The 25,498-nt window shown below is 36.1% G+C and overlaps 2 long non-coding RNA genes across 9 annotated transcripts in view; one reads left to right on the top strand and one right to left on the bottom strand.

Moving 5' to 3' along the window:
• Positions 1–25,498, bottom strand: part of LOC112981744 (uncharacterized) — a 148,718-nt gene that overhangs the window by 81,122 nt on the left and 42,098 nt on the right. For 7 of the 8 annotated variants that reach the window (XR_010391062.1, XR_010391058.1, XR_010391061.1 and 4 more), the window contains exon 5: positions 6,588–6,644. This is a non-coding gene — a long non-coding RNA (uncharacterized LOC112981744). Of the gene's footprint in view, positions 1–6,213; positions 6,360–6,587; positions 6,645–25,498 lie in introns of those variants that run through there. The other variant, XR_010391064.1, reaches the window with a different exon arrangement.
• LOC135329558 (uncharacterized) overlaps positions 1–25,498 on the top strand; it is a 146,413-nt gene that overhangs the window by 99,791 nt on the left and 21,124 nt on the right. The window contains exons 3-5 of the long non-coding RNA XR_010391066.1: positions 10,273–10,320; positions 11,523–11,618; positions 24,687–24,792. This is a non-coding gene — a long non-coding RNA (uncharacterized LOC135329558). The remainder of the gene's footprint in view (positions 1–10,272; positions 10,321–11,522; positions 11,619–24,686; positions 24,793–25,498) is intronic.

Here is a 25,498-nt window from a genome sequence, read left to right as displayed (position 1 = left end):
TTGCAAGGCCCCTCTAGGAGAAAATCTGTCAGTCAGAATTAAATGCTAAAATTATGAATAAGTTCTGAATACTTTCAATAATGTATGTGCACAGCAGTGTAAGAACTGTGGCTTATCTCTAGTATTTCTCCTGGGACTTCCAAGAGACTATGTCCATGTGGCAGTTTGGTATTCCCTTGACTAGGGAATACACTCTTCATGAGTGTGGGTAGTTGAGTATGTTTCCATTCTTGTTTTATTTGTGAGAAAAAGAATACTGACCACTTTATATACTGCTTCACATTCTCTTTTGTTTTTAGCTAAATTAATCAGCTAGGGCTCTAGAACATAAGTTTTCAAAAAGGCATTTTCTACCAAGATAAACTTATTTCTCTGAAAACACGATCTTCACAGTGGTATACAGTGGGAGGACAAGAGACAATGAGCCTAAGTTTAAATGTGAGGTTCAGACTGGGTGTTAAGGAAAAGCTTTTTACCACACAGATAGGCAAGCACTGGAACAGGTTGTCCAGAAGCTGTGCGGTTTCCATCCAGGCAGGTTTTCCTCACCCAAACAGATAGAGCCCTGAGCTTTATCCATTCCTGGTCTTTATCCAGTTCTGGTCTGATTTCAGAGCTGACCCAGCTTTGAGCAGGAGCCTGGATTAAATGCCCTGCTGAGGTCCCTTCCAAGCTGATTTTTATATGATTCTATGCTCTGGATATTTAATCCTTCCTCACTTTTCTGTGTTCATGCTCTGTAAACTTGCAGTTTACTCTAGCAAGGTTTACAAAATGTCTGCACAGGCGTCTTTTCTGTAACAGCACATATTCACCACCACTTTAAGTCTTTGTAAGAGAAAACTGACAGGTGTTGGTGATGAAACATGAAACCAGATCAAAGTCTCTGATTTAGTTGCTTAACAAACTTGATATCCAGGCCAAGACTGTCAAATAGTTCATTAAACAAAAAAAAAAAAATCTGCAGACAACTCTCCCTAAAACCTTTTACGTGATGTGAACAGTTTTCATTGAAACTGAGCCAATTTTAAAATTTTACATCAGACTGGAAGACTGCTGTTTGAGGCTTTTGGACAGTTTTGACAGAACTGTTAAGCACAACTGTTTTGATAGTCTTCTTACTTTGTTTTGGGCTGAATTGCAAAGCTCAAGACATCCAGCATGTTAACTAAGAGAAAGATTTGTAATCACTACAGAGAGAAAGAATATCCTGCTCCCCCAACCTAGCCTTTTCTCCTTAAGTTGTACAGCAGGATTAGAGATGCATGCATGATTAAATAAGCAGGTAAGCCATGAGAAACTTTCACTAACCAATTTCAGGCTGTTACCACCTCCAGACTTCTCTGTATTCCCTGCCTCTCCCATGCTTCCTGTATTCTGTCTAAACTACGTCTGCGTATGTGCCCCTGTGTCCCCTTCCTTTGGTCTGCTGCTGACGGCATGTATTGTGCTGTGCTCCACTATGCCTCCGCACAGGTAGGGACAGACCTGCACCTTAGGGCTTAGAGAATTGTCATTTCATAGTAGTGTGTGTGATTCGTAACATTTAAGAGTGATAATTAATGATTTTATAATTGTATGTAATAGTGTGCAAAATGACAGAAATGTAAATTAGTGAGTGGTGTGTTAGTTAATTAGGTTATTAGGCATGCAATTGATTTGTTAATTTTTTAGTAATGTGTTGCTTAATCAATAAATACTGTGGTCTCTTAAAGCAGTTACATCACAGGCCTGTAATTAAAGGGGGAGAGTCAGACCCATTAACTAACAGGGACATATGTTACTTGGGCTTAAACTAAGTCTCAGAAGGAATGAATCCATGTAGAGCAATCATGAAGAGCTCCAGGAAATGTTTTTTGTCTCAAAGGCTGGTGCAAGTTGAAAACTTGCTGGAAGAAGCTACACTTCTGCCAGTTCTGTTGCCCTAACCTAATCAATAATAAAAGCGTAATCTCTCTTTCTTTGTGGTATACAAAGCAATAATCTTTTGTTCAGATTGATTAAATGCCTCAGCTCTGCTTCAATTGTTAATCTCCAAAACAGTTTATTGTGAGTGTAATACAGTGTAGTGGAGATTAGGGATAGTAATGACAGTGATATCAATAGAGGAAGAAATGTTCTTTTTTCATGATGTTGTGAGAAATGCTGAGCTGAGAGTCTGACATTCACTTTCTGATGCATACATATGAGTGGCTTGATGGCAGTGTCAGGATACGTAGCTCCAGAAGTGTGTCTGAAGTGTGAGTTGTTTGAGGGAAGAAACCCTGGGTGAAGAGTTTCACAGGATATAGACAGTGTGAGATCTGATGTTCAGAGCTGTTCTTAAAGGAGTATTTTTCATCCAGTAAACCGTCTATCATTCCTATGTACTTGGCTGTTGTTATTCTGAGAACTTTCTCATTTCTATTTTTAATTAAAAAGGCTGTCTTTTCTGGGCATAACAAATATTTACTTACTAGCCAAAGCATTTATAGAACTCAGTCTACAATTTTGTACCACTGACATGATAGAGAAAGCATGTGAAGCATCAGGACTAAGAAATCTGGAAGCTACTGGTCAGAAACAGAGCATGCTACCACTTCCCTGACTGGTTATCCTTCAAAATGTGCTCTTGTCTGATCCATTTTTTGTTAGATATGACTTGTTTCATTGTTTACTTGCATCCAAGCTTCTTTCAGCTGAGGGCTAGCCTAGGCTTTCAACTTTTTGATGCTTGAAGTTATGAGGGAAAAAGAAATCTCTCATGTATTTTGTATCCTGTGTCTGGGTTTTGTAGTTAGTCTTTTTTTTTTTTTTTTCTTTTTTCCCCAGTCTTTTTTCAGTAAGGTAAACAGATGGGGTTCTCACTTCAAAAGACAAGGCAAAAAGCCAAAATTGTCAAAAATGGCTCACTGCTGTCTGAAAAGGGGAATTTGGGATTTCCCATATTTGACATCTATTAACAGGTTTGAAAATACCTGTTTTATTGAAACTTAATAATCAAATGTTACAAAACATGGGATCATATTTTGTTGAATGTTCAGCTCTAAACACTCACTTTTCATGTGCATTGGCAATTTCTGTTTAACAGGCTAGGTTCAGGGGATTTGGGAAAAGGATAAAGTATTACTTCAGAAGTCACACTTCTACATTACTTTCAACAATACATTTCCTAACTACTCTAGAAAATCCAATTTTCTCTCTGTTGGAGAGGGCTTAGACATGCCTCTCACATTTCGCATGGGTGGATTTGTCGTCTTAGCATTTTCTAATAATTTTATTTTTAGTAATTATTATTAATAAATGTTGTACTTTTGCAAACAAACAATATTACCTTAACAAGCACTTGTCTGAAAAGTGGAACACATATATTGTCTTTGTGGTCAGAGGGCAGGGGAGGACTACAGAGAGAGAAATATCTAACAACCTGTTTTCTTCTAGACTAAAACTAGCTGATTTATTATAACATACTTTGACCACATAATAAAAATAACATTAAAATTCATACAAAAAATGCATTCTGAGTAAAAACAAAATAATATTGGATTTTCAGCATTATTTGGCATGCTTGTAATCTTTTCTAAGTGGCTAGCTCTTCGTGTGGCCTTATCCAGTATAACTTTTCAATGTGTATTTTATGCTAAATTAAATGTTAGCACTCTGTTCATCAAATTCATTCTTAGCCTTTGTCAGATATATTTCATGTGAGTACAGAGTATATGGATAATTGACTTATCTTTGCAAAATTGTATACCAGATGGCAGTCCTCTTTTCTACAGTAACAAGAGTAGAGTTTCAGCCTGAGACCTTAATTGGCATTACCTCCAGTAGGTGAAAACTGAACTATGTGCTTAACTTTATTTGCTGTATTTCAATGCAGCTAATCATGTGCTTAAAAGCACTTTTGCAAGTACTGAATTTCAGGCTATTACATAATTTTAGGCAAATATGAAACTCTCTTTTTCCTTGGGGAGGGAGTAGGTGAAGGAATCAAATTTTAAACCAATATTCAAAACTTTGTAGGTTTTATTATTCAAAATACTTGTCTCTTCTGGAATTTATCTTTTGGTCCTTGAACTGTTTTTGGCTGACTGGGTTTTTTTGGTCCACAGTGCATAGTGCTTCTGTTCTCAGAGTTTTTTTCCTCCATTGTGAAAGCTGAGCAAATTTAAATAGACTATTCATATTTTAAAAAGATATTAGCACATTGGAATGAGCCCAGCAAAGATACTGACACACAGGAGCAAGTCCAGCAGAGGCCACCAAGATTATTAGGGGGCTGGTGCAGTTAATGTTTGAGAAGCAGATGAAAGAACTGGGTTTGTTCAGCTGTAAGAAGAGAGGGCTCAGGGGAGATCTTATTGCTGTATAAAACTATCTGCAACAACAACAACATGGTCAGGCTCTTCTCAGGGGTGTGCAGTGATAGGATAAGAGGCAATAGCTACAATTTAGCACAAGGGAAACTAATGAAATATTAGGAAAAACGTTTCACAATAAGGGTAATCAAACATTGGAACAGGTTGCCATAGAGGCTGTGGAATCTCCATCTCTGGAGATACTCAAACTCGACAGGACAAGGCCCGGAGCAAGCTGTTTTGAGCTGGCCCTCCTTTGAGCCCAGGGCTGGACCAGATGACTGCCAGAGGTCCCTTCCAACTTACCTTATTCTGTGACTCAGTGATATGATGTGGAATAAAAAATACTTGAGATATTAACCTTTAAATGCATTAGGCACAAATGATGAGCATAGTTGAGTCCTTACTTATTTATCATCTTAAGGGCTTCCTGTAACCAGCACTTAGGAGTCTCTGTAACGTGAGTGTCTCTATCATGCTGTCTCTACATTATTGCCAATTATTCATCTTGGTTATCTGAATTCTGTAGTACTTGAAGGAAATAAATGGTTCTCTATGAGAATAACTCTAGTCTCAGCATCAGCTCTCTGAGGACTTATAGATATGGAACAGAAGGATGTCTGTATGCTTCCATTCTTTTGAGGGTAACATTGAATATCCTCCAGTGGCTTAGAGAGAGGTGAGGATATCATTATAAAAATTGATATTAAGTCTTCTGAAGGATTTTCATCTTTTCAGCAGTACTGACCTGCATGACTAATAATACATTATGCTATAAGAATATAAATTTCATTCCATTCTCATTCTTGACTTCTTACCAGTTGGGTTTTTTTAATGGTAGGATGAAATAAGGAAGCTAGTAATAAAAATACATATAAAAAATCTGGCAAATTGATTACTTGACAATATAGGTTTTTTCTATCCAGCTGGTCATTAGGCCTTTCCAACTGTCAATGTCTCATGTAATCTGCTTTAATAGCAGCACATAATTAGCTTTATACAGATCAGAGGCATTGGGGGGTAGTATTCAAATCCAAATATCAAATCCCAAGGAAGATAACTCAAAGACACATATGTCTAAGCCAGACTTTATGACTTTTAGTCCTATAGGCTGTAGCTGTTGATTTATGCACATAAGCTTTGAATTCTGATATGGAAATTTATCAATTAAGGACCCACAGGAGTTCTGGAAGAAAAGTACAGAGGTCTATCAAAACAGTAATGTCACAGGCATACTTTTTTTTTTTTTTTTTTTCCCTCACAGTCCTGTTTTCACTTCAAATATTGTATTTTTTTAATCATCTAGTTTCTTACTTAAAAAGATTAAAATTACAGTCTTGATATTGCTCTATTAGGAATAAAATCTCTCGATTTTTTTATTTTAATCTGCAGCCCTGTAAATACAATGTATGTGGGAGTACTTTACAGAAGTGTGTGCTTAATGGCTGTTATGGTGTGCGGGTTTTTATTTTTCAAGGGTGTGGTTTTGGGATGTTTTTGATTTACTGGGTAGATCCAATATATGCTTTTGTTTTTAAATGGGACTTAAGTGGAATTGGGCCAGAATCCAAAACCATCATGTGTCAAAACTCAAAGGGTATTTCATAGTTTTCATTTGCAAGACCTGAATCTGAAGCTGTGCCTCTGCAAATACCACATGGTAGCCATGGTTTAAAGGACACAGGAGAGTATTTATGTTACTGCAGCTAGGACTTGATTGTAAAAGAATGAATTTCTCTCAATTCTTTTAAAGAAAGCTGTATTTGAATAGCTGTCCTCCAGAGGGGGTCTGGATTGCATATGGGGTTGAGTAGACCAGCTATCCAGCATAAAGGAGGCACCTAGGTGAGCAAGGGGCAGGATTTCAAATGCTACAGACAGGTATACTTACTGACTTGCTCTGGCAGATTATTTGGTTTGTATGACACCTACTGCTTCACGATGCATTGATTAAGGAGTCCGCGTGCTGAACATCAGCCACCGGATTCTACTCTACAGTCAGCCAGAATGAACCAAATGGGACTTTAAGAAAAAGAAATATACCTTGTTAAGTGAATACTATGTATCCTGTATTAAGGTTCTACAAAGCTAGAAAGCTCTCTGAATTTAGGCTATCAGTTTTTCAATACAAGATCACAGTTCTTTTTTTGTTCTCTGGCATTGGAATCCATTTGAGGATTCTGTCAACACCGCTTCAAAAAACTGCATAAACCTGTTAAGATCTGTAGGAGAAAAATCAATACAACATACCTTTGACTCATAACTTGAAGTTCAAGGCCAGGGCTCTCTCCAAGAAGTGTTGCAGTACTAGAAAAGAAAAAGCAGACATCTGTGGGGTTTTTGTTTGTTTTTTATGGTTCCCTATTGAAAACAATTAGTGGTACCAGAATAGGGATCACTTTTAGCCTACATTTTTGCTAAGGGACTATCGTGGTTCCCCACTGCTTGCAGTAACAGTGAATAGAGCGTAAGGACGGGTCCTAACTGTGACAAGACAAATGGGATACTGAGAGAGTAACCACAGCACTTGAAAACCCTATGGGAAGCATGCTGACTTCTCCCAAAAGATATCTGTCAAGATTCATTGCAGGATCTTTTACTTGCCTTACTACTTTAATTTCCTGCATCATTTAACCAGTGCTTTCTGTGGTAGGAATGCCCTGCACATCGTTGCTTCCCTTTATATTTATTGATAAATAGTGGCTTCTTGTATAAAAGACTTTTTGCATGCAGTGGTGAATGTAATCTTTTTGGTTTGCAGATACAAACTAAAGACAACACCTGGGCCTTTTAGTAAGAAACCAAAAACCTGTGAAGGATGCATGTAAACAGCCTGCAGTTCAAATGACAGTTTTTCCTCCCTGGCTAAATTTATTTTAAGACTAAACTCTTTCCCTGTTGTTACTGTTCGTAGTACTTTTGGGCTCCTCTCTGGAACTTACTTTCGCTATACTAGACTTGCTCATACAACCTTTGGTCCAAGTTTGAGGAAGGATGGGAATGCTACATTCCAAAATCAATGAAAAAGGTAGCATACTAACTTAAAAGAATAGATGAGACTGCTTTGTTTAGAGCTATACACTTAAAGGATAGACTTAAGGATCTCATATTGTGGTATTAAATATTTTGAGCCATTCAGGTATTTGAGCCAAGCTGTAAATGCAAAATCTATTAGAATATTTTGGTGCACTACAAAAAACCTAAAACCTGTCTCTTTCAATTCAGCTTCTGAGATAAATTTTAATTCCACTACATATATATTAGGGGAAACAGATTAAAGTGAAGCAAACATTAAAGTAACATTATTGAACAGGAAGCGGCAAAATTTTGCCTAAACGAAACACTTGAACTCCAGCGAGCTACACTTTTAATGCCTGGTGCATCACTCTACTTTTTGAAACACTCCACTTTCAAAGGATCAGGAGTCTTTATTAGGAGGCTTGCTTGTAAACCAACTTGTTTTCCTGAAAAACGGCTTATTGACTGAGAGGATATGGAAACCATTCCATTGTTGCTAGTAGTGGTTTGGGCTTTTTTTTGGTTTGTTGTTTTTTTAATATCCAACCAGGAAACCACAATAGAGATGTGTGCAATGCTATACCTTGAAAGCCCTGCAATTATCCCCAGAAGTAAAGGCAATCAGCTTTGACCATGCCAAGAAAACATAGTTATTGATAATTAGTGATGTACGCCCCACAAAACCAGGACTTTCGTCAAAGCAACTGATGACTTCAAGAAGTACTTTTTTCCTCTGCTGCTGATTGCTAATACGATGCAATGCCGTTTATTTTAGTTATGTGTCTGAAGCTCTGATCCTCTTCAGAACTATCTATTACTCACCTCACTTATGCTTATGGAATAGATAAATTGAATACTGGGAGTATGTAAGAAGGCAACAGAAAAATTTCAGGTGTGTACTTATAATAAACAGTAGCAAAGGCACAAGTATTTATTATGTCTTTCTCAGTGTTTGACCAATCACTTCAGCAATTCACAATTGTCTCTAATTTGCTTTCTTTATAAATGTACTTACTGAAAAAGCAGTAGTAAGATAAACTATTTGAAAAAGATTAAAATTAAGAAGGACGTTGCTACAGATATTTTCCTCACCTAGTTTTAAAAGTTATCTTAATTTTTTCTCAGGCTTTTGTGGTGATGAAAACTTAAGTATTATTTGAATGATCTGCTGTGGAATACTGTATTGTCACAGGGGATTTAAATAGTCAGAGATGAAAAAAAATTGAATAGCAAGTATTTGGTTCAGTGTTGAAATATAACACCTGTTTTAGGATTTTAAAATATAGAAAAAACTACTCCTATAAGGCCCATTATATATGCCATTTTTGATTAATCCTAAAGGTTACTTTTTAGTTAGCATGTTTAATAGGAAATACAAACTGTTCCCAGTAAATAGACTAAGTACTTATGGATACTACATCTTTGAAGCTTGTATGGCTTGCAGTTGCATTCATTTTTTGTCATTAGGAATATTTCCCATTAGCGGTTAGCCTTAGTTTTGGAAAGAGCATTTAAAAGGCAAATGGTCTAAATTATTCATGAATGCTTTCTTAGCGCTGTTTTTCATTAGTAGACAAGCAATGGTGATAGTGGGAATGCAACTGAGCTTCCTCAGTTTTAGTTATCAGTCTGCTTATTTTGTAACAACTTAACAAAAATAATAAATTGATAGCTTAATGAAAATATTTTTTTCTAATTATTTATTAAAAGAAGGAATTACTGAATAAACAGGACTTAAAGAAATGTGTGTGCTTCATTTTTAGCAGAATTTTTGCAGTTAACTAGCTCTGGCATGTGGGTATGTATGTATATACACGTATATTTGTGTCCTGGTCCTGTAAAATTATTCCTGTACTATAAGGAAAGAAAGGTTCTTTTTTCCTGCTTTTGTAGATTCTGAAAGAAATCATCTTGAAAACCCCTTGCAAGTTGCTGATGGAAGTGTTAAACCTTCAAGATTATGTATGTTTAATGTGTATTTCTTCCAGTGAGTAAGTTCTATCATAGTATTTATTTTCAGATTACAAGAGGTAATATAAAGTTTAATTGGTTTCAAGCTATCTACCTAAAAACTTGAAGTGAAATAATTACTTAACGTTGGCTGCCACATTTAATCAACAGGGAGTGAATAAGTACTGTTTTCACTTTTTAAAAAGTTTTAGCACATCCACAACCACAGTTATAAAAATAATGATGTAGTAAAATCCAGTAAATCCAAACACTTCAGAACTATACTGATGAAAAAATGAGAAGGAGAGCAGGACAGAAAAGGATTTCAGAAAATTTTCTCTTTTCCCACTAACGTTTAGATGAAGTATTTGTCTGTAAATAAGGCTGAGAATCATTTTCTTACACATATTCCTGTAAATCTTGATGGTTTGGCATAGTAACATTTGATTTTATCACAACTGTTGAGAGGTGTAGAAGATTCAGAGTGTGGAATTACTGACAATCATCTTTTGGACAAAGAATTTTTTCTGCAAAAAAACAGGAAAATCAGAAAGCTAAAAATGGACTGCCTATATTGTCCTATCTTTGATCCTTTGATATTTTTTTTGGGGGGGGGGATCATATTTACTGTCTGTAACTGCTGCTTCTTCTTTGCCATTTAGTTCTTTGAGAAGTCCATATTTCTATTTAACAGTAAAGAAAAACTTTCAATAATGTAGAGATGGAACAAAAATGGTTATTTTCAGTACTAGCACTAGTTCTTAATATGATGCTGCTCAGGCTTGCTGTGTTAACAGTACCTTACCAAAAAAAAAAATCTTGAATTGCTTTTTCATAACTCCTTTTTAGTCTCTACCTGTTGTTTTTGACATTGTCTCTTACACACTTGAAACAGTTCTACAGAAATACTAACTGCGTCTTTCATAGTCCTTTTTGAGCATATCAACAGAACTTCTTTTTTTTCCAGAAAGCCAAAGGATGAAAACTTAAGGCTATCTTGGATCACCTAAATGCGGTAAGAAAAAAGCCTGAAAGAATACGGTCTGCAAGAACATCACCAGAAGAATAAGGCCTACAAGAACCTTTGTCACGTGCTTGTCCCATACTCATTACATTTTTCAACTGAAATAAATGCACTGAGAACTGATATAAATGTAAGCCAAAGCATGAAATGGTGAGACCAGCAGGCAGGAAGTGACTAACTTTTGTCTCACTGAAAATGAACTTTGTGTTTTGTAAAATGTGCATGTTGCAAGAGGATATGGTTCTACCTATTCCATCTGCCAACACTGTCTTAATCTAGCAGAGCAGATTTGTATTACCTGTAATACTGGGATTGTTTCATTGCTAGTTGCTGCTTGTTTATTTTTAAGGAACTAGTGGGATTAGTCTTGCCTCCTGGCAGAGAAGATTTGAGTTTCACAGCTGTGCTGTTTAAAGTTCCAGAGTTTGTTTCACATACAGTCTACAGGAACAGACTTTGTCAACCCACTGAAGAAACAAACCAATCAAACAAAAAAACAAAAAACACCCTGCTGCCTTGCAATCTAAGTAGCATTGCTCTTCTTTCCAGTTAAAAGACCTTTTTCTGCTTGGCAAATTATTTATCAGTCAGCTCTTTGGTCCATCTGGGAACAGACCCTGTTGAAGTTTGTCAGTTGAGAAAAAAGCTCCTTGAGTGATTCTGGGCATCTGTGCAAGTTTCATTATAGAGCAGAGTAGGCTTTTCTGCCAGTCCTTCCCTGATATATCCGGTTATTGGATGTTTAAATCTTCAAGTGGAGTAAAACTACTGGATATACTAGCCAAGACGTTCTGTTCTGATCCGTAGCTTAGCAACTACCAGAGCTGGAGAGAGGTAAAATTTCACTTTGGTGCCAAAGAAAATACAGGCAGGAAGAGAGTTCCTGAAGGAACAAGCCAAGTAGGGCAAGGTTATGGAGTTAGTTTAGAATAAACAGATAGCATTTGATTATGTCTGGTTTGGAAGTTTTTATCTCTGTCACTGCATCAAAGTTATTTTGAAAGCCCTTCTATCCCACTCCCCCAGTAGAGGGGCAGCGGAAATCCCTGAGCTGATTGATCAACTGAAAACATAACTGCAAGAGTAGTAGACTTTTAAAAAAGAATTATACTCCACACCAAAATTCAGGAGGGTTGTGTGTTCAGCCCTAGAAAAAAATATTAAATTTTACTGTAATTAAATCTATTTTACAGGTGAAATCACTGGTATGACATGTGGAGCCCAAGAACCATGTTTGTTGAATGACTGAGCTTCCATCTGCCTCAGAATTCCTTTTTTCTCATGGAAAGGTATTTACTTATTTTTTTCTTGTTCAGTCTTGGTAAATATCGTAATTGGTAATATAACATTATGATTCTAAATTCTATTGATGCATCACTTAGAGAATATAATGGTTTGGAATGCTGTAAACATGTTCTTGATAAAAGTAGAAGAAAGAAAAGACAAGGAGGAAAATAGATGTGTTAGTGGACTCATCTTCCCAGTAGGACTATTGATTTCATTCAGTGTCTTGATAGATAAAATGACTAAGCAAAACGTCCAGCTTCAAAAACATCACTTGAAGAAGATATGAGAATCTAGCAGGGAAGGAGGAAAATGATGAATGTTACTTTGTTAAAGGAAAAAATTCAATCTCTCTGCATGAGAGATTCATCATTTTCCTTTTTGCTCTACAGCCATATTAATAAGCATTTGATAAATGTTCATTTAGCTACGGTAGGAAAAAATGATATTTAAAATCTTGGTTCATGGGTCATCTTTTAAAGCATTATGTCTTAATAGTTAAGATCTTTATCAGGTTCTGTGCAACTGTTTAAAGGTTTCAAGCAATTCTCAGAAAAAAGTAGTGAGGAATTTCATTCTGAATGGCAACATATTTGTTGCAAGGAGGGTATCATATATATGCATTTACATCCGTGCTGAAGAGGTTTTATAAAAACATCACTGGAGATTTTGGTCTCAGAGGAGAAACACGTTACTCCAAATACATATATTCAGAATAACAACGAAACTACACTCTGAGGGTTTTTGTGGTGTTACCTGTGAACTTTTGTGAATGCTATTAAAGGGAAGGAATGTAGGAGAGAATACAAATATTTGCAATTTAAATTCATGTGCAGGCTGTAGCACATATTTTATGTGTATATATATGACATTATGTATATAATAATAAACATTTCTTATCTTGGAATAGATCTTCAAAACTCAACTGTCTGTACTGGAAAGCTATTCAGGATAGATCCCTTGAAAATAATGTATCTTTTTACAAGATAATTTTATCTGGTAAAGACATCAAGTAACTATAAAATGGAATATGTGAAGATGTATTAATATAAAGCAACATATTTATTGCAATTGCAGTATTGTTCAAAATGATGGAATGAACATGAATTACTTAATTTGTATTCTATTTCAAAACACTCAACTGTGAAATTGGGTACAAATGATATGCAAACAACTACTTTTAATGAGTAGTATATTTGAGGCACTAGAAAAAGTTAGGCATTGCTAGGTTTCTCTGAGAGAAGAAATTACTGATGAAGTTGGATTTTTTTTTTCAAGGAATTTGGCTTATTTACAAAGAATTTGAGGTCTCTTAAAATATCAGCCAAAAAACGGGGTTCTAATTGTTGAACTTATAAACTGAGAAATTTCTTAGAGAAAATTACTGAGGAAATATATTTAGGTTTAAAATGGTCTTCAGCAAGGCTGTCCAGAGCGGTTCTCACTCTGCTGTTTTTGCTTCAGGAACTGTCAAACTCTGACTGAGAATCTGCATTGGGAAGGAGGTTCTTCTCCTTCACAAACTTTCTGACTATTTTTGGTAATCAGATTTGGCCCTGTCTCCATATTCACAAATAAGCACTATCATTTATCTTTCTCCTGGCTAAGTCTTTTGACTTCATTCTCTCACAAGGAAGCGACATTCTAGTAAGCCTGCAGTATATCTTCCCTTAAATAAGCCTCTGGCAGGTAATCTATTGTTCTGAGTTTTCTCCTCAAGGAAACACAAAGAAACAAATAACAAGCTCTCAAATTGCTACTCAGCCTTAATATGTTATATCTTATTATTCAGCTATATAAACTTTATTACCTTTCTGTTGCAAATGTTGCATTTTGAGTTTAACTGTTTAATGACAATAATCCATTATCTATTCTACTTAGAGAAATGTATCAATATGGTAGTGATGTTAGAGTTAATTTTTAAAGTAATTTCAAGTCTGCCGAAGTTGTAATTTGAAAATTTTCCTATTCCAAGTTATACGAAATCCAAAATCTTAAAGGACATCCAGCTTCAAGGCCTTCTTAATGAATAAAGACAGCTGAGATATAGCAGATGTAGTGCCTGCTGCCCCAGAATCGGTAGATTGTTAGAAATTCTGCCACTTAATGGAGAAGAATGAAGTTAGTTCCCACAGAAGGACGGGAAAGGAAGTTGAATTTTGGTCTGCTTTACCCCACAGGAACAAATGCTCACATTGTTGTGATAGGTTAGTTTCTATCTCAGGATTTTAGCACATAGTCCATCTTATGAGATTTCTGTTTCTGTGGAAAGCTTTGGCCTTACTGCATCAACATTCCCAGAGAAACTGTTTTCTTTGGAAATCTCTAGGAAGGTCTCAGTGTTTTACGATAAGTAAACTGCATTTATTTTAATTTGTTATTTCAATCCCAGTCTCTCTTCATTCAGGATTATCTAATTAGGAATGGCCACTCTGATTTTTAACAAGCCTTTCTTAATTCAGATTTTAGCATGAGAGTTATGATGGCTTGAAATAAATCTCTTTTGTTATAGGTAACCCTGTGATAGCACAAGCTGATTAAATTATAAATTAAGATTTTCAGGAAAGAGATGATCATTAGGAATTGTAGTAGTAACTTGATTTTGTAGATTGACTGTCATTGATGACCATTCTCTAATCAATATGCTACAGTAAACAGCTCTATGCTAGCTCATCCTGTTTGCTGTTTTTGCAATTAAGCCATTAATATAACTGTCAAGAAAGGAGCTGGCCATTTGTTGGAAAGCTTCTATCCACAGAGCTGAGAAAGCAATTTTTCATGTAAAAAGACATTGGTCTTCCAGTAACTTTAAGAGTTGAGTTTCAGAAAGCCATGTAAGATTTTGTGCAGTGTAGTTTCTGTGCAGTAGGGCTAAGCGTTACAGGGGCAGGATCATCCTGATGATCTCAACAGAACAGTACACCTGTCTGGAGGACTAGAATTATAGGGCTTTTTTATCCCCTAATTAGCAATGTTACTTTATATTTTGTATGTCCTTTTGCACCTGTTAGGAAGAAGTCTGCAGGGAGCTTGTTATGCAACCAACCTTGTACTTACAAGCTTCCAAAGCTGTAGCCTCAGAGACGTGCAAGGTGCATTCACTTGAGGAAATTCCATATCCAGACTGAAGCACTGCTTAAAAATTGTAGGAATTGTCTAGGATTTCTCCTGGGCTGCATGTTTTAACCCTTCGTGCATGTTCCTGCAGAGAAGCTATCCAGATGAATCTTCCTTGACGTATATTCACTTTAAGCTAATGGCTGAGGGCAGAATTTTTGCTCGTATGTCATTTATTAATGAGTATCTGACCAAAGAAGGCTTTATGAACAAGGAGGAGCCAGTGAAGCCTTGCTTATTGCCTTGGCGTGATTCTTCAGAACCTAATCTAGTTGCCATGACTGACAATTTAGTGGGCTTGCTTTGGTTTGGCAGGGGCCGGGAGGGTGTCTTTGGTGGAGAGAGGGCGAAACATGACAGAATCACATTCCCAGCACACTGGTGCACTAACACATTCAATCCTGTGTTGCTGACAATAAGACAAGAATTTCTAAAGAAGAGACACAGGGCAAGAGCTTATGACAGTGGTTTGAGAAAGATAACATGAACATTTGTCTGAAGACCAGCTACCTGAAGCTGAACTCAGTCACTGCTCTTTGATCTTTCTTCTTTTGGAGACTGAGAGATTTCCCCCTCTCAAGTTTTACATTACTCAGTACAATTTTAATGGATCCTTAAATAAAAAATAATAAAAAAGTAATTATTTTGTACGAGAGTTAAACAGGTAAACTGAGGAAAGTATTATGTCTCCAGAAATATACATTTTCTGGCCATCATAAGCTATGCTGCCACCTGCTCCCCACTGTAAAGCATGTATACCTTCATACAATACAAGAAATATACAGGATTTTTCTACATGAAGTCCCAAACTCTCTAAGTTACTTAAAGTGAGTCATAATCATCTGTGTCAAAAGCTGTCAGTACAATGGGATGGAAACCAGTCATGTCTTCAATATTTGTGTTATATAAAGTTGTCATTTTGGGAGAATAAGCAATGATAAAGAACTGTTGTGGTGCTTTTGCTAGATCCCTATTTCTATGGCAACCATGATGTTCATGTTGCCTGTAGTGCTGAACTCTTCATTTTTCTAATAAATGATGTTCCTCTTTTAAGGAAAGATTTCAAAACAAAGCTGTAAGAATTATCATCATATATAGGGAAAACGGGGCTGGACATTTCTACCAAGTAGGCACATTCATGCGCACAGTGTAATAATGTATGAAACAAATTAAGACTTTCATGTAAAGCATGAAATTTAGTGTATTGTTTCTAATTTGGCAAATATGTTAGGAGATGCTATCCTCTAGCTGTACATTAAAAGAAATATTTACCTCTCCATAGAACTACATATTTTATATATAAAGTACATAGTATGCTGACCTCCCTAATAATGTGTGATTTCATGGGTAATATAAAGCATAATTAATATCTGTAATGTCTGAAATCTTAGCAGAGTGCACTATCGCTGTTTTCTGCAGTACTTTTTGAAGTGGACAACAGAACTGCTGATTCTGAGGACCCACTTTTCCTTCTTGTTAGCATTCAAATTACTACTACAATGATTATTAATGAGAATAGATGCTGTATAATCTAGTTCTGGAGCCATTGCTGCTTTTTAGTGAGTAATAACTTGTAGCTCTGTGTAATCTACAAGGTAATGCTTCTAAAAGTCTCTGTTTTGCAACTGTAGCTGAAAATAAATCTTCAGAGTTCTAGCATCTGTGGCAACATGTGCTCATACATAAATTTGCTGAGTCAATATGCCAGCTTTCTGATTCACCTCTTTTACTGAGGTGATAACTGCTTTTCTGAAGCTGTTCTGCAAGAGAACTGGCAGCTTTCTCAGCTAATGACTCATTGTTTTGTATATTATGCTTTAAAAATTTCACAGGGGACAATCCGTCCCCATTAAATAGACATAACTTCCCAGGTTGCTCATATGCCTGCCAGTACTATTACTTTTCTGTTGTTACCTGATGACTACAGCTATCAACTATACAGACACGATAGTGAGAAAATACATTCAGCTGACACACAAGCTGAAATCCACCTGACTGCAGGCTCTGTAAATCTGTTTTATAAATGCTCCTTGCCTTTGTAACATAGTGAGGAAAACTAGAAATGGTGAAATTCTTCTGGAAAGCAAAAATGCTAGCACATAGAGGAGGAAGCTTTTAGAGATGAGAGATGCATGTATTTACACAGGCTGAGGTAGCACTTACTTTTTGCTTAGTAAATTAAGAAAGAAAATACTTGCCTTTGTGTTCATATACATTACAAACTCAACATGGAAATTATTCATTATATGCATCTTATAGTAAACTGTTTGTATAAAGCAAGCTCCATCCAGAAACTTGACTGGCTTGCCAGCTGTAGGCTTCTTTATACTTCCTCTTTGTGTCAAGTATACGTAAATTTACATAAGTGGTGGGATTTTTTTTTTCCCCAGATAAGGGAGAAGGTGAAGACTGACAACTATAAATTAGGTATTTCTGTCAACTTTGTAATTACCCAGGTTTTGGTTGGCCATTCGAAATTTAGATTTGGTGTCTAGGCATGTCACGAGGTTGGATGCATAAGAGTGACTTCCGTGTATAATTAACCTCATTCCAAAAATCCGTAATCACAAGTAGGTCAGACATAAGTAACTACCACTGGCCCAAGAGATTTGGCATGCACAGTAGTTCTGAAGATAAACTAATGAAATTCCAGAAAATTCAATAGCCTTGCTGTACAGTACCTGACAGGAGTTAGCATATTGGGATAGCATAAATATATTATCTCACTGTTACTTCTGTATATGTTTTAGCTTAATACTGTGTAGTTTTCTAATGCCAGGATATTGCTATAACTCAGTACTAGTGATTGACTAATGTGATATCTCACTCCCTCCATTAAGGTATTATTTTGCTCTTTAGCTCACTGTTTGGGGGGGGCTCCTAGCTCTGTCTGAGAACCAGTGTCCTGCATTTGCTGAAGCTCAGTCAGAACTTGTCCCAGGGAATCCTGAGCCCTGGCCATGCTGTGCTCCAGCTTTTGCATCCAGTGGCAAAAGTACAACAGTGTGCCTGGTCCCCATCTTATCCATGAATACTGTAGAGCTGAAATCTTCAGTTTTAGGGTGGAGACGGGGAAGGGGAAACTTTCTGTCCTTTATCCTGTGGGATTATTTGACACATCCAACACAGCAGACATACCTGGGGGTAAGCTGAAGACACCTATTGCCTTGCTCCTCTTTTGTGAATGAAAAGTTTGTCCTCGGTTTACTCATCAACAAATAAATATTTGGTACTGCTCTGCTTTGGTAGTGCATTTTTTGCATTCAAATAAAAAACAGCAGGAGGACACAAAAAGAAGGGGAAACTATTTGTCCTTCCATTAAGAAAGGAATCTCTAAAGCTACATGTTGTTTGTGGGGAGGGCTGGGAGGGAGACCTTTGGAAATCAAGGGATGATTTTACTTCTGTGATATGAAAACATTTCAGAAGGAGAAATACATATGTAACAAGGAAAGACTAGGCAATGATACTTTAAAACTGAGTAGTATTGTTTTTCAAGATGAAGGCACTTCATGGTTAGTATGTAACTTACATGATAAAAGCAATAATAAAATAAATGATATTTATTTGAGCTCATGCCACAACAACTCTAACATAAAATCACTACAAAAAGATTATCTTCTTCATTGCTGTGTTTTCAGTCTTTGTGAAAGTTTAATACTGTATGCACTATAACCGATGGTAATAAGGGCTGATAATCTGTGAAAAGCTCCTTTTAATGTCTAGTATGTTCTTTTCTATTGCAAGGAGAATTACATGGCAATTGTGTGAAATTCCAGAGTTCAAAGAAAGTCTTAGATAGGTTCTAGGAATGTACACTCAAATCTTCAAAGTGTTCTGATTCAGTGGGATTTCTTACGGTTAGACTGCTTTGCTCTCAAGAGGCATCTTTGCAAATCTGGCAGTAGCAGAGCAGTATTCACTAGGCAATGGAAATTTTAAATCTATTTCTTTACATTTCTCACTTTTAATATGCCCCCTCATTTAATTCTTTTCATTGTAGTGAGTTGGACAAAATTATAAATTAACATGGTTTCCTTTGTAACTCAGTCTCTTTTTGGCTTGTATCAAAGTAATTTTCCTGATAATGTCGTATCACAGAGCACATGTACAAATTTCCCTCAGAGATGTGCATTGATATTGTCATGAGAATGTTTTGTATTATTTACATCATGACATTCTGTCAGTGTATTAATACTCGAGACTGTTTATATTTCTGGATTTAACAAATATGTAAATCAGATGCACATTTCCCTAGAAATGCAAATGTCTCTAATGAGGAAAGACAACATAATTCAAAACAAACAAGAGAACAGAGTATGGTAAATAGCTCATGTGAAAGTGGGGAAAGAGTTGTTGCTCAAGTAAATGGCCTGGAGATACTGGACAGTAATCCTCGGTCTGGGATTTTTTTATCAGCTGATCTAGAAACTCTGATAGAGCAATTGTTTCATAGGAGGGAATGAGTTGGGAAAGAATGGCAGCCAGAGTGTTTCATGAGAAAGCATGAGAACTTCTGGCTTTCCTCTATGGGGCGACTGCAGAGCTGAGAAGACTGAGTTCCTCTGGCTGAATTTACTAACTCTGGCAGAATTCCACTCTAGAGGGCCCCAGCTCTTTAAGATACTGTTTTATATTGTAATAATTGAAACAGCTTTCTGATATCAATGTTTAAGCACAAGATTGGAATAGTATCATGGTGAACTGAATTCTCAAGTATTATGCAATGACCTGAATGTCCTTCAGAGGAGCATTCAACTTGGATTTCATGTCAAAACATTCCCCTGATTTAGTAGGGATAAGCGGTATCTTTGAAACATTATGCTCTAGTTTGAGCTTATGTATAGTCTGAATGTTCTTTATTGTGCTGTGATCATGCTATACGTTTTATTATGCATTGCTCACTGAAAACTTTATCTTCCATTAAAAGCTGAATTCCATTTCAGAAGTGCAATTAAACAAAATTTGCTCACTAAAAGAAGACATTACTTGTTTCAAGCATGCTTCTATTTTGAATTTTGATGGTTTCCTGCAAAATATACAAACTTTCTTTTTTTCTCTGAAATTGGTTCAGTATCTAAAAACCTGAATTACTGAATTTTTATCATGTCTTAGGCTCCCAAAATACTGTTAAGCATGGTCTTTTTCAACTAACAGCCATCTTTTAGATCATTATGGTCAAAATCAGTCCAAATTCTCAAAAATGCATGGATTCTGAATAGTATCTATGTAAAAAGTGTTTTAATCAGCATTCCTTATTAATTCTTAAACTGTATGTTGTATGTAACTACTGCTTTTCTCTCCTAAGTCTTTTAACTGTAAAAATTTCCTTTGTCATAGTAAGAATGCCATTTTGGCTCTGTTGAGTGACAGCAACATATTCATGAAGCCTCTGTCTCATCTGTCTCCAATATATGTCTCCGCATATATCCAAGTTGAAGATCTTTCAGCAGTGTTATTTCATTTAGTCCTTTTCAGGAGAAGGCTTAGACAGTGGCATCTCATCTTAATGAAAGGAGAAAAGGGAAAAGAGTTTAATCTTTTCCTTAAGTTAATCTTGCTTCCTTTCTTTGGCTGCATATACTCACAGACGTACGCACACCTCCCCAGCCATTGGGCAGTATGGGGATTAAAAATCCTACATAGATTTTGTTACATCTCTGAGTTTGACATACCTAGCAGTGTAGGTAAGATTTAAATATCTAGGTACTTGTTCAGAAGCCCTATGCAGACTAGAGGGGTATGTGAAGCAGGGGAAGGAAGAAAATAAGATTTCAGTCTCTTCATGTAGTGGCTGCTCGGACCTGTGTTGTTGCTGCCACGTGACAGCTGAGAAGATTAAGCACTTTGGCCTGCCTATGCTAGAGCTCCCCTGCAAAGTGAGAAGGGTCCATAAGACAAGGGAGCAGCAAATTAGAAGGATCTGTATTAGAAGCTGCTAATGCAGCAGGAGATACTGACAATGTTTTTCCACCTAGCCTGTTCTTCTATCCTTCATCTCTTTAGCTTCATCTATTGAAATGGTAGCTGTCTGAGAAGTACAGCTTACAGGGCTTTAACCAAGATATCCAGGTATTTGTTTTGGAAGTGAAGGAGAATATGCAGTGAAGAGTGGAGGTCCTCACTGCAGTGTGTTTATCATTCCTGTAGCTCTAATTAGATGAGAGAATATCCTCTTATTAGTCCCCCATGGTACTCCAGGAAGGCTCCAGATGGACTGGGATATCTGGAATCTCTCTCTAGGTATGAGATGTCATAAAAGCTATTTGGTAGAAGTCAGCAACAACAAACCCTCAACCCCACCAAAAACAAACAAACAAATCTCCCAAAGCCCAAGGACAACAGCAAAAACTTTAAAGTACTGTGTGAATGACAAGCTCAGGGTAATTCCTCTGCTTCTTAGGACTTGAATGTGCTTGCATAAGCAGTAAGCAACATTAAGGCCTTCTAAGGTACCTGTTGCTAGGACAAAAATACTAAGCCTTTCATAAAAAGAATTTAAAGAAGTATTAGTTTCTAATTGTCCATTTTGCTTGCATAGAGCTTGAAAGACTGATCAGCTGGGTCTCCAGTGGAGCGTGAGTACAGTGATAAAAAAACAAACAAACAAAAAAAAACAAAAAACCCACCTTCACTAGAGGCACATTAAATTGACTTAAGTAATGCCCTACCTGTTAGTTATAATGTCACCCAGAAATCTAATAGCCCCCTCCTAGGTCTTGTTGATTTGGAGGAATGTTTTAAGTACTCAGTGCTACCAGAAATAATATGTCTAGTATATAGATGTAAAAACAAACTTCTAATGTAGTTGTAACCCATAATATCTAGACCTGATTTAAAAAAATATTTAATATGTGTATGTATGCACTACTCTGTTTTTTGTAAGAAAACAGCATGTGAGAAAATAGCATGTGAATGAACTAGACATACAGTAAACTTGTCTAAGAAGGAAGGAGAGAAGGAGAGAGCTTGAAGGCAATTACTAGCCCTTCTTGGAATTTGCAACTTTTTAAGGGAGATCTTTCATGTCAAGTAAAAATGCTTTTAAAATTGTCGTATTGAAATCCTATCCACTTTCCATGTTCTTTTCTTACGTTCAGACTGCTCATTAGGAATTAAATAAAAAATAACCAAAACAGAAAACATGGAATAAAGCACTGAGTAAAGAAGGATAATGAAAACTGTAGTAAACAACCTTTCTTTTCATATTGTTTGAAAATTTTTTCTTGCCACTATATTTTTGCTAATTATCACTCATTATAACTACTGTAAAATAAGGCTCTTTACCAGACAGCCGGTCTCCTTGGTGCCAGACAGATTCCAGTTAACCTGGTTTTAAATCCACTTGATTTCTTTTTTTTTAAAGGAGTTGCTCCTTCACATTTAAATAGAAGCAAGCAGGAAGAAAGCAGGAAACTCGCTGCAGTGCTTGAAGTACTTAAATGGGCAAAAAGTGCTTTAGTTGAATATGTTTCCTGAGTTAATTTTCATTTTTAATTTCAGCCTGAGTTTTAACTCTGATAATTTTAAAAAATAAACTAGCCTCACTCACTGAAGAGAGCGACTCAAAGATATACAAAAAGGGCAAAATAATCCTGCTTTGCAATAAGCAGATTGAAAAGGAGGAGAAGCCATTCGTAGAACCTTTTCAGATGACATGCCCTGTTTGTTCTTAATCTTAACTCTGAAGAGTAGGGATTGTTTAAAATATTTTGAAGGTCCTCCTACTGTAATCACTACGTTTTAATGCATTCCTATTGCTTCAGTTTGTCTTGGGCTTTACCTAACTCCACCTTTGTTTCTACAAGATAGAGTCCCAGCAGCTGAGTTGTTTATAACTCTTAATGAAGCCAGCAGGACAGATAAAATACAGTGTGGAAAGGATTAAGGGGAAGCTAACATGAAATGGACCCCCCCACACCTGGGAGCTTTTACCCCACCTTTGCTAAATTCAAACTTCATATAATCATGCTTTTCTTTATATTTTTACATGATACAGCAATTTTCAGTAGCACATATCCTAATGGTACAGATCCACAGTTTAGTCAGTAACTAAATGAGTTAGTTTTAGTACAAGTGATATACTAAGACTAACTCATTTTTGAGTGCAGTCTGTATAAAATCTGAGTAGTATGGATTTCAGGGTAGTTCTCTATTCATTACACTGTATCTCAGAAGTTTTATGTGACCCTAAAATGTAATTTTTTTTCAAAAAATGTGGCTTTAGGTTGGTAAGTTATTGAATTCGAAAATTGAATTGTAAATCTCCCCAATGTTGAGATGTTCCCAATCTCTGAATGCTCCTCTTTTATTTTAAATGGTCTCATGGGTCTCTTTTTGCTATATTTTAAATGTAGATGAAGAACTCATCTGAATGGTCTTTCTTTGAATATGGTGTTTTATCGGTGAATTGTATCTAATACAAATTCATAGATAGGCTTAGCTAAGAGATACGCTACTGGATTGTATTGCTGTATCTGACTGCCAGTATTGTTCCTGGTAATGACTGCAGTACAGCAAAAAAAAGTGCTGTCCACAGCTTGAGCTTGATTGTACACTCTGTCACAGAGAAAGCCAAGGGAAATATAAGCATTCACTTGTGAAGCAAACAAAAAAACACTGTATGCTCATTTTAGCTAGTCCAGTAAGCACAAAATAATCTCACAAAATCAAAGAGGAATGAGATTAGGTTTCCCATTGCTCGCACACTTTATGTGTATTGGTGAATTTGTGATAGGTACAAAAATACTATATAAGGAGTGTTTCTTCTGAAAAATACTGGAGACATTCTTCTCCCAGCTTATTTTCTTGCTGTATTTTATTTCATTCTCTTATTGAAAGAATATGCTAATATATTGCTCTTTTGTTTAAGTTTTGGGGAAAATTTAGGGTAGTCCTCCGACTAAGATTTTTATATTCATGAAGAATGTAATCAGTATGAAACTGCAAAAAGGAAGTCATCCTACTATTTTGGCAATGAAAGTGCAGAATAAACAAACTCAAATTTTATGTCTTCTGTCTCTCTGAGGTATATGATAGGTTAATCATTCATGAAGTAATTCTTATCTTAAAAGTATGACTCATAGCTCAAGAGAAATGAAAAATAAATACCTGGCTGTTATTTTTCTTTATTATTGGAAGGCATTCATCACTACCCATGAAGTCAAAGCATGCAGGGAATGTTATACTCAGGCAGGAGTTTAAAGAGATCAAGCTACTGTTTGGGAAGGATTTTGAGCGAAAACCTAAAAAGCTATTACCCAGTTTGCTTCTTTATATTTCACAAGGTTATAAAAACTTACAGAATAGGTAACAAGCCTGAATAAGCAAGGAGAAATACTTTGAAGCCTTCTGGACAACTAGGGGATTTGCCTAAATAAGAGAGAAATAAGCTTTGAATTTTTAATATAATTAAACTTTCTTTCCAGTCCTAATTGTTGTGATATAGTAACTTCAGGTCATAGAAAAATAGGCTCAAAATAAGCCTTTCAGTGGTCATCAAATTTATTCTCCTTCCATAAGAAATGAACAACTAAACCATTTCTGATAAAATATTTGTTCTTTTCCTAAATATTTTGTTTTGGTACATCAGTATTTTTAATACTTTTTTTTTTTACGGTTAGATTTTTCCTAATTTCTAAGACATTACATGCATAGAGTTTTGTTTTAGTGTCATTCGTTGTTGTTTTTCTTCCCTATTTTCTAAGGGACCATCTTTTTCCAGGTTTTCTGCTTCCAGTAAGGTCTTGATACCTTAAATCCCTTTCTAGTTTCCTCAATTTCTATCTCAATTTTTATTTTTATCTTGCCTTTTCTAGCATTATTCTTTCATATAAAGCTAGATCAAATCTGTACAAATTATCTAGTATATCTTTTTGAATTTCAGAAAAATGAAATGCTCCATAACCTTATCTTTTCTTTCTTTTTTTTTTCTTTTTCTTTTTTTTTTTTTTTAGTTCTGTTTTCATTCATACCCTCAGGAAAAGACCCTTATTATTAGGAGGAGGGCCTACAGAACCATAGACAATTTTACTGATGATTCATGAGACATCATTGTAGCAGGTGGGTCTCTGCTGCATGAGATTGAGTTCTGCTCTCTCATGTGCAGCACTGCAATCTGTAAAATCTGACTTTTAAGTTAATTTGTCTGTGCTATCTTGCCAAAATGGTTCAGTGTTGGGGCAGGGAGGGTGGTGTTGGTCTTTCGTTTGTCTGCTTACCTTAAACCTGAAACACAATCCACCAGGTTCCCTACACTGATCGGTAAACACGTGGTTTGGATATATAAAGAGAAATTCATGGGAACCTCAGTGAATTAACAGCCACTTTGCATGGGAAGTTGTCTGGGTATCGATTAAATATTCTGAATTTTTGAACTCCATCTTGGTGCATAGGGAGAAGAAAAAATAACTGGTAGAGATGAAGTTTATTTTTTTTACAGTTAGAAATCTTTTGCAAGAAACAAGTGAACATTTATAGCTACATGTGGGATTTACTTTTGAAAAGAACTAGTCAGTAAAAAATATAACTGAAAGTTTGTTTAGAATGAGGCTTCTTCGAGCTTAAGAGGAAATAAGAATTGTAGGCAAGGCAGTTATTCTTCCCCCCCCGCCCCCGTCAAATCTGCCTAGGAATGCATGTACTTTGTTGAGCTTTTAATACTGGCTAAGAAGTTTTCTTAAGGAAATTATCCTTCTTTATTCATCATTTGTAATCTGTATGAAGAGATATGTGATGGGAAAAACTGCAAGGTGTAACAAAGCAACAG

The sequence above is a fragment of the Dromaius novaehollandiae genome, chromosome 11, assembly GCF_036370855.1.
Source record: "Dromaius novaehollandiae isolate bDroNov1 chromosome 11, bDroNov1.hap1, whole genome shotgun sequence".
Classification (NCBI taxonomy): Eukaryota; Metazoa; Chordata; class Aves; order Casuariiformes; family Dromaiidae; genus Dromaius; species Dromaius novaehollandiae.
The sequence above is the reverse complement of the archived record's forward strand: the minus strand, read 5'-3'. Positions and strand labels throughout refer to the sequence as shown.